At 38.2% G+C, this 14,133-nt stretch overlaps 1 protein-coding gene across 5 annotated transcripts in view; it reads left to right on the forward strand.

Annotated features, from left to right (window-relative positions):
- The window catches only part of FANCC (FA complementation group C), a 280,802-nt gene that overhangs the window by 100,187 nt on the left and 166,482 nt on the right, over nt 1-14,133 (forward strand). The window contains exon 1 of one of the 5 annotated variants that reach the window (XM_040450238.1): nt 13,833-13,956. The exons of the other annotated variants lie outside the window; for them this stretch is intronic. The gene's annotated coding sequence lies outside the window, so the exon portion shown is untranslated. Of the gene's footprint in view, nt 1-13,832; nt 13,957-14,133 lie in introns of those variants that run through there. 5 annotated transcript variants of the gene reach the window in all.

Genomic DNA, 14,133 nt, shown 5'->3' on the forward strand with positions numbered 1-14,133 from the left:
AGGATAAAAATTCTTTTTCAGTTAGCTTCTTAAAAGTATCTTTAAATTAGCTTTTAAAAAGCATCTTTTAAAAGCCGTCTAAAACAGCTCTGAGAGCCCCCAGCAGTTTTTTTCTTCAAGTTTGAGAAACAGGGATCAGGGGTAACTTAACTCTTCCTATGCAGTGTAGGAACATCCTGTGTTTGGTTTTTATGTTTTTGCCTGGCTCACCCCTGCTCATACTTCATAGTTTTACTTAGCTTAGGCATCCTTTCTACCTGGAAGCGTCTGACACCCCCGTGCGAGGTGAAATGCCCCTACTCAATGTTCCTTGTAGCACCCTGTTTCCTTTTTCCCAGCCCTTCCCGTAAGGGATTATGTTTTTTTCTGTTTATAGATCCTGATTTTCTCATTAGCAACAGGTTGCTTGAGAGCAAGGAATTATATTGCCATCTCTTTTTACTTTCAGTGTTTTTGAGAGTTTCTGTCATAAAGTTGTCTCCCAATAAATTTGTGGGATTTTTTGTTTTTGTTTATTTAGTAATAAATTATGAGTACAACCAAGGGTGGGAAGAGGCAGAATAACTTAGAGCTGAGTCACCAGTGACAAAGGTAAGAAGATTTCTAATATTTTAATATCTAATGTGCCCCTCAGCCCATTTGTTAAACTTGTGGTCTCATTGAACACCACAGTCTTGCTGTAAGATAAGACAGTTGAGGACAAGAATGCAAGGAAAGGAAGTAACCACTATTTATTCCTAACAGAATGTATGTGGGAAGACTGGCATTTAAAAAAAATTTTTTTTAATGTTTTTTGTTTTATTTTTGAGAGAGCGAGACAGAGCACAAGCGGGAAGGGGCACAGAGAGAGGGAGACATAGAATCAGAAGCAGGCTCCAGGCTCTGAGCTGTCAGAACAGAGACTGACGTGAGGCTTGAACTCATGAACTGCGTGATCATGACCTAAGCTGAAGTTGGACGCTTAACTGACTGAGCCCCTCAGGTGCCCCAAGACTGGTATTTTTTTGAGTCCCATTCGTTGCTCTTTGGTGCTCTGATGGAGAACAAAGTCAGGGGTCTCTGTCTTAGTAGATCCAAAAAACACACACTATCATGAAGGGCTGTTTCTCCTTGGAAGCTAGGTCTGGAGAGCAAGCTCTTTTCTTCACATGACTGGGGACATGGGCTGGAGAATGGACCTCCATAAATCCCTAGACAGTTATCTGCTAGATTAAATTTCCTTAATTCTTTGCAAAGTCATCTGAGGAGTGTGTACACTCTGCACCTGGATTGCAGTTGACTCCTCTGATTCCTTAGACCTAGATTTTGTTTATGATTGAGGTTTGTTTGAAATTATCTGCAAATTTCACGTCTGTGTTTTTGATTAGACCATCTCGAGGAGAAACACAGCTGACTCAGAGAAAAAGCCAGCTCCTCCTAGTGGAACTTTTCTTAAAACCTCATTGTTTTTAGAGAGAAAATATCATTTCTTAAGCCCTTCTTGTGGAAACAAGAATATATTATTGTGATTTTTTAAAAGTTACAAACAAACAGGGGCAAATTGATCACTCTTACTTAGTGAAGCAAAGAAACATTACTTTTTAGTAAATTAAAAATACTGGTATCAGGCTTTCAGTAAGGCAGAGGAAGAATGTTGTCAACCTTAAGCATAGTTGAACATAAATTTCTTAATTTTAGATTTGATTATATTCCTGGAGGTTTTAAATATTTCCTGATAAGGGCATTGTGCCCCTAGTTGATGACATTAATTGAAGGCTAGGTATTTAATTTGTCTTTTTCTTCTTTCATAAAGTGTATTTTGTAGCATTCTGTCCTTAAATCTGTTTGGTGCTTACTTCATGGGAGAAGTGACTTCAGTTGATTCATGCTCAGAGGAAATGGAAAAAAAAGTAGTGTTTTTTTTTTTTTTTTTTTTTTTTTATCAGTTTGCCACTTTGGTTATGGGCCATATTTGGCATGTATAGACTTAACCTCTCATACCTCTGGCTTGGAGATGGGACAGACCATAGGAAAGCAATTTCTAACTTTTTTGGCCTCTGACAGGTACACATCCATTTTGATACCACGAGGTTTTAAATGAGCTGTGTTTGAAATGTTGACAATCTGGGAGCTACACGGGCTTCCATCAACACAAAATCAGTTCAAATTTTATCTTAGTCTCTCCTCTGCAGTAGCCTTAGTGGGTTTATATTCACACATTTGTTCAAATATTTATTGAGTTTCTGTGTGCCAGGTACTGTGTACAGCAGTGCTTTTCGGAACTCCTAGGTTCTGAGGAGATGTACCAGTTAAGATGTGTTTGACCGCAAGTAACAGAAAACCCAACAAAATGTGGCTTAAACCAAAAGGAAAATAAAATTCCAAGGTTGACTACTTTATTGCCTCAGCTGTGCTCTCAGGCTTACTTACTGCTGGGTCCTAAGGCGACTACTGCCATTCTAAGTGTCACATGGAGACCACAGTGTCTAATACAAAAAAAATGTGAATTTATTCTAGGTTGAGAAAGACTCTGTCAGAAACCTTCCAGCCCGAAGCTCAGTTCTCATTGTTCTATGTAGACTAACATTGGCTGTTCCTGCATTGGTAGGAGGGCAAATGGAAATGCCATGAGTGGTCTGCATACACCAGCCATTCTCAAAATGTGACTCAGGAAACCTTGGGTATCCCTGATTCCCTTTCACGAGGATCATAGGACGAAACTATTTTCATAGTAATGCTAAGACATTATTTGCATTATCCACTCTCATTTTCTCACTAATCGACCGTGGAGTCAAAGGTTACATGACGTATGATGATCTCATTGCTCTAGCAGCTAATGGAATGTATGTGTGTATAGTTTTGGGTCTTAAATTTTTTTTTCAGGTTTAATTTCTAATGTGGTAAATATTGATAAATATAACCCACATTAACAAAAAGCCTCTCAGTAATGTCCTTAGTAATGTTTAAGGATATAAAAGGATCCTGAAAATGTTTTTGATTTACTGGTCTACATTAATCAAGATGTTCACCCACGGCGTTGGGGCACATCCCAGCTTCCCCAAGACTCATGCTGTGAGATTCCTCGATAAACTGATTCTGTTAACAAAGAAGCAGTTGGAAGGGTTAGGGCTGTCAGGTAGACAACCAGCATTGTGTGCAGGACTATTCTGAGGAGGGGCTTGGAGAAGAGGACATGGCAGGGACATAGGATATACTCCAGGCCCTGCTTTGACCAGAGCCACTCCAAGTCTGTGTTTATTTTTGTAATTGTAGCACAATATACATGACATAAAATTTACCCTTTTAACTGTTTTTTAAATATAAGCTTAGCGGCATTAATTATATTCATAGTGTTCTGCAACTATCACCACCATCCATCTCTAGAACCTTTTCATCTTCCCAAACAGAAACTCTGTATCCATTAAATAATAATTCCCCACCCAGCGCCTGACAGCCACCATTCTGTTTTCTGCTTCTGTGAGTTTGACTACTCTGGGTATCTCCTATAAGTGAAATGATATAATACTTGTCCTTTCATGTCTGGGTTATTTCTCTTAGCATAATGTTTTCAAGGCTCATGCATGTATGTATCAGAATTTTCTTCCTTTTAAGGCTGAATAATATTCCATTGTATTTATTTTGTGTATTTATTCATCTCTTAATGGACATTTGTGTTGTTTCCACCTTTTGGCTATTGTGAATAATGCCAATATGAACATGGGTATACAAATACCCATTTGAGTTCCTATTTTCAAATCTTGTGTGTGTGTGTGTGTGTGTGTGTGTGTGTGTGTGTGTGTGTGTGTAAGTGTATAAAGAGAAAGAGAGAGATGGAATTGCTGGGTCATTTGGTAATTCAATGTTTAACTGTTTAGGATCCGCCATACTGTTTTCCACAGCAGCTATACTATTTAGTATTCCCACCAGCAATGTGCAGGGGTTTGGTTTTTCTATACTCTCACCATTACTTGCTATTTTTTGTATTTTCTAAGTAAGTCACCCTAATGGGTGTAAAATAGTATCTCATTGTGGTTTCGATTTGCATTTCTATAATGATTAATGATTTGAACATCTTTTCATATGTTTCCTGGCCATTTTATCTTCGAGAGATACCTATTTAAGTCCTTAGTCCAGTTTTTTAAAACTGGGGGTTTCTTTCTTCCTTTGTTTCTTTCTGTCTTTGAATTGTGGGAGTTCTTCATATATTCTGGATATTGATCTCTTCTTTCATATATGATTTCCAGAGGTCTGTCCATTTTATATGTTGAACTTTTATGGAAGGTTTCATTTTAGGGGTGCCTGGGTGGCTCAGTTGGTTAGGCATCTGACTGTTGATCTCAGCTTAGGTCTTCATAGCAGGGTCATGAGTTCAACCCCTGCATTGGGCTCCACACTGGGTATGGCGCATACTTAAAACAAAAAGAAAACAAAAAAAAACCCAAGGTTTCATTTTACTAAAGATTTTTTAAAAAGCTTTAAAGCTCTGTGCCATTGTTGCCATTCTCACTTTTGTGACCTCATTCTAGATGTTTACCTGCTATACTGGTTTAGAAGACATGGATGGTAGGACCTGGGTAATTACCTCATATTATAAATTACTTGGTAATTTATAAGAACTACTTTTGAATTTCTCACACTATTCAAAATGTAGCCCTGGCTACTCTTATTTGTGTACATGGCTTTATAGGTTACCAACTATTTGCCATGGAAGAAAACAATGATGATTCAGACTAAATGATTTTTAAAATATTTTTCCTTTACATCTGTGGCAATCGTAGCCGTTGACAGGACTTTACAGGCACCAGATTCCTCACCATATCAGCTGATTAAGGAGTCTTTTTAGACTCTTCATAAAATCTAAAAACAGTTGAATTCTAAGTTGTCTCTAGATGGGACAGCCCTTTGAGACACAGAAGTGCCTTCAATAGCAGTGCTAATGGAGGATCAGAAAATTGCAGGTTAAATTGTAGAAGGGATTTTTCCATCCTGAAACTTCGTAAGTTAGGAGAGGATAATAATGTCACATAATGTTAAATGAGAGGCTGGAGTTGCTGGCTCATGTATTACTGGTCACTTCCAATGCTGTGGTAGACTGGACATCTTGCATGGGCCTGCCTGGGCCTGCAGGGTTTACTCTTTGAAGTCAGGGCTGCTTAAATGCTCGGTGTCAACATGGAACTTTGGGAACCCACCTTGCTTTCTGAAAGTTAATTTGAGAACCACTGGTCTAGGGGCTGTCCCTTGCTAGGGGCTGTTGTCTTAACAGTTGATTTCTAAAGTAAGGGAAATGGGGGGCTCATGGGTGGCTCAGTCAGTTAAGCGTCCGACTTCAGCTCGGGTCATGATCTCACAGCTTGTGAGTTTGAGCCACGCATCGGGCTCTGTGCTGACAGCTCAGGCCCTGGAGCCTGCTTTGGATTCTGTGTCTCCTTCTCTTTCTCCCCCTCCCCTGCTCGCTCGCTCTCTCTCTCTCTCTCTCTCTCTCTCTCTCAAAAGTAAATAAACATTAAAAAAATTTAAAAAAAAATTAAGAGAAATGGTGTTGTTTTGTTTTTCAGTGAATTCGGATACTTTGCCCCGGTTTGTAATGACAGGCTTGTTTCTTTCTTCTAATTATTTTCTTCAGACACTGCTCAAGTGTTGTTGTGATACTTTTATTTCCTTTATCACCTCTCAGGAATTGTGCTTGGTAAACTCCATGTTCTTTGTGAAGCACATTTCCATGAAGTTTTTGAATATCCTTTTCCCAAAGAATGTAAATCACCAAAATGGGGAACCTTTTAGCACTGAAGCATTACCTTTTTCACTTGCTGTACTATGAATCCAAGCCATGCTATCCTAGCAACTCAGACTGTGAACTCTCATGGACAGTGGTGTATCTTTGTGCCATGGTGATTTGAGTTCATAAAACAGTACTTGCAAGCAGTAGAGTAACTTTCAAGCAATTTAAAAATGAGAGAAGAGGGGAGAGACAGTGATTCTAAGCAGACACCATTTTGAACCAGCCCTGCTTCAGTGTCTCTGATTGCTGGCTCTCCCTGCCACTTCATCCCCCTTCCTTCTGCCTCCTTCTGTAGGATCTCCTCTAATAGCGGGAAACAAGGATGTGAACAAGCACATGGGCATCCTTCACTGGATAGTGGTTTGCACACAGGTTTAGGACATTTTTTATCTTTTCTCTATGGCAATTTCTGAAGGCCATTTTATTTTCTCCTGGAAATATACAGTGAGGGGACTAAGACCTTTTGTTATTTTTAGTCTGTATATGTGGAGAAGGTGAAATCCTGGTTTTGATTCCTTGGGACTGGGTAAATGTGCCAAAAGAGAAATAACTCAAGAAATGGAAAATGGGGATTTCCTTCCAACTTTCCATGCCATTTGCTTTTGCTACATTAATATATACAGTTTGTGTACAAAATGCTTGTTAAAATCCCAAGTTTTAAGGAAATAATGTGATTGACATCCACCTTTTTTTAAATGCTCTTAAAAGATGCTTAAACAGTATTTCTCTAGTTGCTCCTCTGAAATGGATATGGGCATAGACATCCATGTGAGGGCATGCACACTAAGCAGAGTCCTAAGAAAGTCAAGGATTTACATTGGGGCTAGATGAAGGATTTGGTATCAATCAACAAATGTATAGTCAGATCTCAGTTGTCTAATAAGTGTGCAGATGAACTAGGATAAAAAAATTAATGCATTTGTGAAAAAAGTTAAAATCGCCATCAATCTGAAGAATCCTGTCTTTTTTATGAGGCATGCTTTTTTTTTTTTTTTTTTTTAAGCTACCTGGACACCGCCTTATTTTATCTGCTTGAGTACAGACCTCTCACTAGTTATCCTTCCCTGAGTGATGAATTGGATGTCTCTTCCTCCTTATGACAATAGCCCTCTCAGGGCAAAGCAGTAGCCACATAGCTTGGGGAAAGTGGGAGCAGATAGAGAAGCCTGTGGATTTACTTCTCCTAGAAGCCGGGGCTAGGAAGATGGAGCTGTTATTTGAGGATGGGAAGGAAGAAGAGAAAACAAACCCTAGGTTTGTATCGCTGGCCAGTTCTGATAGTTGTAATATTTTCAGAGACTCCGCTAGAAAATAGAAAATACTTACAGAATCTTTTGGTAATTAAAATTTTTAATTGTATTCATCAAGTATTTTATGTATTGATTAGCATTTATACGCTATGACAGCTTTTATTTTTTCTTTTGAGGTAATATGTGTGTGGTAAATGTATATCTAGAAGTTAGAGAATTTGTGTGTGTGTGTGTGTAATGGAAAATAATACATACAGGAAAGCACATAAACATGACTTACAGTTTTTTAATTATTGAAATGTTAGCACACATGTTCGTGGCATCCAGGTCAAGAAATAGAATATTGCCAGCATCTTGAGAGCCCTTCATGTATACCTTCCCCATAGTACTTCTTCTCTTCTTCTAAAGGTAATACGTTTCCTGACTTTTCAGAGTAATCACTACAGTTTAGTTTTACCTGATTTTGAACTTTATGTAAATGAATCACATCTTATATATTCTTATGGGTTGGTTTCTTTTTCTCAACATTATGATTGAAAATTCATCTCTATGCCTGTGGTAGGTCCTGCATTGTCATTGCTGCATAGAGTTCCCTTATATGAATATATCACATTTAGTTTATTCATTCTACTCTTGACTGGCATATGGGTTCTTTTCAATTTGGGTCTGTTATGAATAATGCTGCAGTGAACATTCTGCTAGTGTTCATAAACACTTAAGCTTGGAGTGTTCTTTGAGGGAGAGTTTGTAATTTGTGGAGTTTTGTATGATTATGATTTACTGAGAGAGATGTGTGAAAATTCCCAGTATGGATGGAATACTTTATTTTTATAGTTACATCAATTTCTGTGTTATATTTTGAGCTTTATAGTTTGTTTTGTATTTCCATATTACTGGAGCATACAAATTTACAATTGTTTAATCTTCCTGGTGAATTGAACACTTTATCATTATGAAGTGACCCTCTTTACCTCTGGTAATTCTTTTTGCCCCAAAGTGTATTTGAATTGATACTGTTTTTTTATTTGATTCCTTTGGTTAGGTTTGTATGTTGTTGTTGTTGTTGTTGTTGTTGTTGTTGTTTTCCTATTTTCCTTTTAGCCTCTCAATCACTATATTCTTATGTTTTAGATGTGTGTTTTATAACATGTAGTTGTTTCTTTTTTTAATTCAAAACTGATATCGTTGTCTATAATGGCCCAGTTATGGAAACAGCCCAAGTGTCCATCAATTGATGAATGGATAAAGAAGATGTGATACACACACACACACACACACACACACGCGCGCGCGTGCGCGTGCGCACACACCGGAATATTACTCAGCCATGAAAAAGAATGAACTCTTGCCATTTGCAGGCTAGAGAGTATTATGCTAAGCAAAATAAGTCAGAGAGAGATAAATACCATATGATTTCACTCATATGTGGAATCTCAGAAACAAAACAAATGAGCAAAGGGGAAAAAAACAGAGACACAAACTGAGAAACATACTCTTAACTACAGGGAACAAACGGATGGTTACTAGAGGGGAGGTGGGTTGGGGATGGGTTAAATAGGTGACGGTGATTAAGGAGTACACTTATGCTAAGCACCAGCTGATGTACAGAAGTGTTGAATCACTGTATTGGACACCTGAAACTAATTATTACCCTGTATGTTAACTGACTGGAATTTAAATAAAAGCTTAAATAAAATAAAAAATAAATAAAAAATAGATTTAAAAAGTGAAAAACCTGATAATCTTTGGGATGTACTTGGGAGTTTAAGTCATTGGCATATTGTATAATTACTGATGTATTTTAGTTTAAATCAACCATCTTACTGTGCGCTTTTTTAAAATTCTTTTTAAAGTTTATTTACTTATTTTTTCAGAGAACACGCGAGTGGGGAGGGGCAGAGACAGAGTGAGAGAGAGAATCCCAAGCAGGCTCTGCACAGACAGCCCCAGTGTGGGTCTCTAACCCACCAACTGTGAGATCATGACCTGAGCCAAAATCAGGAGTCAGATGCTTAACCAACTGAGCCACCCAGGCACCTTTGTGGTTTTTTAAATCTTGTCCATTCTGTATTCCTTTTTCTCTCCAATCTTGCCATTTTTTTATTATAAATTTTTCTCCTTTGATAATTTGGAAATTATATACTACCTGTTGATATTCTATTAGTGGATATCCTAGAAATTACAGTATGCATACTTGAATTATTTAACACTTTTATCTTCCTTTTCCTGGAAAATGCAGGGACTTTAGAACTCTGACTCTATTTTTCTCCAGGTATGCTATTGTTTTTATATATTTTAATTTCTATATATATATTTAAAAACCCCAATGACACTATTCGTATTTTATATCATAAATGTTAATTTAAATTTTTTCATGTATCTACCATTTTTGTTGTTTTTCATTTGTTCTTATGCCTGCAGAATTCTGCCTGGGACCATTTTCCAATTTTCTGAAGAGCATCCTTTAGTTAGATTAGGCTTACTGGCATCAGACTCTCTCAATGTGTCAAAAGATTTTATTTCACTTTATCTTGAAGAATATTTTAGTTAGGTATAGTATTCTAGGTTGGCCATTTTTTTTTCCCCTTTGACTGTATTGAAGGTATGTTTTCTGGTCATCTTGCTGTATTTTTATGTATCTTACCCATTCTTCTGTGTTTTCCATTGTTTTTACTTTCCATGTGAATTCTGGGTACTTTCTTCTGATGTATGTTCCCAGTTCACTAATTCTATTTCCAATTGGGTCTGATCAGCTATTAAACCCATGTGTTGAATTCTTTTTTTAAAGTTTATTCATCTATTTTTAAGAGAAAGAGTGAGCGGGAGGGGGGCAGAGAGAGAGGGAAAGAGAGAATCGCAAGCAGGCTCCATGCTGTCAGTGTGGAAACTGATGTGGAGCTCAAACCCATGAACCATGAGATCATGACCTGAGCTGAAATCAAGAGTCAGTCCCTTAACTGACCAAGCCACCCAGGCGCCTCTTCATCTGTTGAATTCTTAATTTCAGTTCCTTTTTTCTTTTCTTCCGGTTTTAGAATTTCTACTGTATTCTTTGTTTTGTTTTGTTATCCTCCATTGGGGTTCTTTCTTGTGTGTTCTTTTCTTCCTGTGTGCTTGATTGTCTTTCATTATATAATTTTTGTTGTATTTGAAACATTATTTTTGGGGAGCACCTGGGTGGCTCAGTGGGTTATGCATCTGACTCTTGGTTTCAGCTCAGGTCATGATCTCAAGGTTTTGTGGGTTTGAGCCCCGCATAGGACTCTTTGCTGGCAGCATGGAGCCTGCTTGAGATTCTCTGTTTCCTCTCTCTGACGCTCCCCCACATCTGCCGTTTCTGTCTCTCTCAAAACAAGTAAATAAAACTTGAAAAATTATTTTTAGAAATAGTTAGAAACCTTGAAGTTATTTTCCTTCAGAGAGGATTTTTGTTTGCATCTTCCAGGCACCTGGCAGCAGACCTAGAAACCAGGGACCACCTTAGTTTAGCTTTAGTTTCATAGTTAGACTGTAGTATATGCAGGTTGGTTCATTTCTGGTTTCACCTATCCTTCCAGGGTGTACCCTCATAGGCACCAACTCTAAGTGTGGGGTGGTTTACCAGGACCTCACTTTGGTAGGCCTGGGCTCCTACTTTTACTTTCTGGCAAGGCTGCAAAAAAAGCTTTTTAACTTTTGCCTTTAACCACCTCTTCAGGATCAGAAATGCCTTCCTAGGCCTGTATAACTCCACGTGTCAAGATCTTTCTCAAATAATTTAACACTGTCTTTCTGATTCTTTGTTGGTCTTTTAAAAATTTTTTAAATGTTTATTAATTTTTAAGAGAGAGAGAGAGATGCAGAATCTGAAGCAGGCTCCAGGCTGTGAGTTGTCAGCATAGAGCCCGACGTGGAATTTGAACTCATGAATTGTGAGATTATGACCTGAGCCAAAGTCAGATGCTTAACTGACTGAGCCACCTAGGTGCCTCTTGATGATTTTTTTATTACACTTCCATACTTCATGTAACCATATAAAATAGTGTTCATCAGGAAGGTTGGTTTCAATTACAGAGTCTACCGTTATCTGAACTAGAACTGAAATTGGATGCAATTTTACTAAGTGTGTTTACACTTAAATATATTCTGTACTTTTGTTTACCTCATCCATCCTGGTTAATCAAGAAAACTTACATAGACTTTTACTTCCAGCTTTTTAGAGTGGCTAGAAGAACCAGATAAAACATCTTTTGAAGCCATGGGAAAACTGCAGAGATGCCCAGTACTCAAGGGGTTAAGACCCTGGCAGTGAAGGGAAGTGCAGAGCACTGAGTAGACATTCTTTAGCAGCTTTTCACCCTTAGGGCAGTTTGCCATTTCTGGAGAAGCTAGGGGAGACCCAAGAACCTGCAAGAGGGCCTATGCTACGGAGTCAGTGAAGTTAGCAACTCTTTTGGCAGTTTCACGGGGTTGGACAGACATACATTGGATTTCCATAGGAAGATTGTTATTCTTACTACCTACAACTGTAAGGGTTCTATACATCTAGAAATATCATAAAAATAAGCCAATGGATAAAATTAGAAAATCACTATTTTTCAACCCCTAATGGATCTAAAATGATCATCAGTGGATCCTAAGACCATTCAGGAAAGAGTTGATAGTGAAAGGAAAGTATAATGGATGGATTGGGTTGACAGTACCTGAAACAGCTGATCTGTTTAATTCAAAGGACACACCACTACAAATGAAGTATTCTTGGAAAAAGATTGACCCTGAATCTAAAAAAACCTCTAAATTGTGCTCTCAGTTTGTATGCAGTATAGGGGAGAGCAAAACAAGCTAACACCACAGGAATGCAATCAGCCAAATACACAAGTATGAAACGTTCTATTAGTCAATACATTGGATTCTATTAGCCTTTTCGATTGGTTGGTTTTTTTTTTTCAGGGGATAAATAATATCAAAATATTAAAAAATAAAAGAGGGGCAATTGTTACAGACTAAGGGAGACTTTACATTATTTTGTTACAGATTAAAGGAGAAATATCAATATTGGCCATATGTAATGTGTGGATCTTGTTTGGATTGTAATATAAACAACCCATTATGAAGGAAAATTTTAAAGAAATTTGAACATAGATGGGCCATTAGATGATATTTATTGTGTTTATTTGGCTGGATTTATTAGGTGTGAAAGAGTGTACTCAGGTTTCTTTTTTTTTTTTTTAAATCCTTAGAAAAAAAGAGAAATCAAAGTATTTTGGATAAAGTGGTGTGATGTCTGTGATGTGCTTTAAAATGGAAATTTTTGATAATTGTTTGGACTAGTTAATGGATACATAGGAGTTCATTTGGCTGTTTTGTCTACTTTTTTGGTAAATTTAAAAATACTCATTAAATAGTTATGAGAAAGAAACATTATAAACAAAATTCGCTTATAACATAGCCTGTGCTTTAAGTGAGACCATCATAAGCTGTTCTCTATATTGGGTAAAAGTCTGTTGTGTATGAGTGGTGTCAGAAAAAGAGACAAACTGGGGCGCCTGGGTGGCGCAGTCGGTTAAGCGTCCGACTTCAGCCAGGTCACGATCTCGTGGTCCGGGAGTTCGAGCCCCGCGTCAGGCTCTGGGCTGATGGCTCAGAGCCTGGAGCCTGTTTCCGATTCTGTGCCTCCCTCTCTCTCTGCCCCTCCCCCGCTCATGCTCTGACTCTCTCTGTCCCAAAAATAAATAAAGGTTGAAAAAAAAAATTAAAAAAAAAGAAAAAGAGACAAACTTCATTTTATCTGCACAGCATTCTTTCCTGTTAGTCTTATCTGTTAGACCTGTGTGGACACCTTGATCCATAGTCTCAGACTATATGGAAAGGAAGAAGGAAAAGGAAGAAGCAAAAGTAGGGTGAGCTCATATTGAAGGAATAGGAAAAGGGTGCTAGGTGGGCAAAAACCACAGAACTCCACTACCTTTCACTTGTTGGTTACTCAGTACACTCAGACCTACTGCTTTCTACGCAAAGAATTTTTAAAACACTTCCAACTAACATAATTCAGCTTTTCCTTCGAAAAGGGAGACAATCTGAAGTAAGGCCTGGTTGATGCTTCTGACTTCAGGTCCAGGAATTCTGGATAATGTCAGTTCCTCTTCCTATCTCTGTTATAGTCTGTCAATTATAGACTTTGGAAAATTTATCTACTAATGATATACTCTCTAGGTTCACTAGTAGCAGAGGGAAAAATGAAAGGGAAGGGAATTTTAAAAAAAGTATATGACACAGAAAGCAAGACATACACACAGGTAGCATCCAAAAACCTCACTTGTGCATTTTGCCCAAGCAGGCATAATTTGCACATTATGATGGAGTGCTGCTGGGCACACCCGGCTTTGTGGCTTGAGCGATCAGTCCAAGTCACTGAGGCCTGCTGTAGGCTCTTCACAGAATCCAGATCTTCACACACACTTGAAGCAGCATTGGATCTGCTGGGTCATATGTGCTTAGTGGCAGAGCGCTTCAGCATGGACCAGCTATATAGTGATTCTTGCTCTGGGCCCTTCCCATATTTTCTCATTGCCTGACAAGTAGGTAAAAGCAGATAAACAGTCTAAAGCCCAGACAGTTTATGTTCAGAATCCCAAATATATCAGCCAAATGTTTTGCCTCTTAGCGGGTGTGAGGTATAGCAATTATTCACTTTCTTTGTTGTTTGCTCAGTGTTACAATTTTGAGTCAGTAATTAGTATACATAGAATTAAATTGAAAAGGTGCAAAAAGGTGTATGGTAAAACCCAAGTTTCTTTTCTGCACCTGTCTTTCAGCTACCCAGGTCTCCACATCGGAGGCAACCACTGGCACTAGTCAGGGCATATCCTGACTTGGCACGGACCATTGGATCACAGGAGACTTCCTGAAATGGCAGGCCCTGTATGTTTATGGGATTTATATCCCACCATCTGGAATACATGCAGGGTACCTATGTCTCCTTAGTTTCCAGGTTCTGTTAGCAGCTAACTTCACTGTGGTAGACCAGTGTAGTAACACCATGTCCTGAGTTGATACCTCCAAGGGAGGTAAAAGTGAACTGCTTTCTCATATCTTCTGGTTATCTTTATGGAGAAATACATTTACTGCCAGCTTCATAACTGC

This window comes from Herpailurus yagouaroundi, unplaced genomic scaffold, assembly GCF_014898765.1.
Source record: "Herpailurus yagouaroundi ecotype Mexico unplaced genomic scaffold, PumYag 201, whole genome shotgun sequence".
Classification (NCBI taxonomy): Eukaryota; Metazoa; Chordata; class Mammalia; order Carnivora; family Felidae; genus Herpailurus; species Herpailurus yagouaroundi.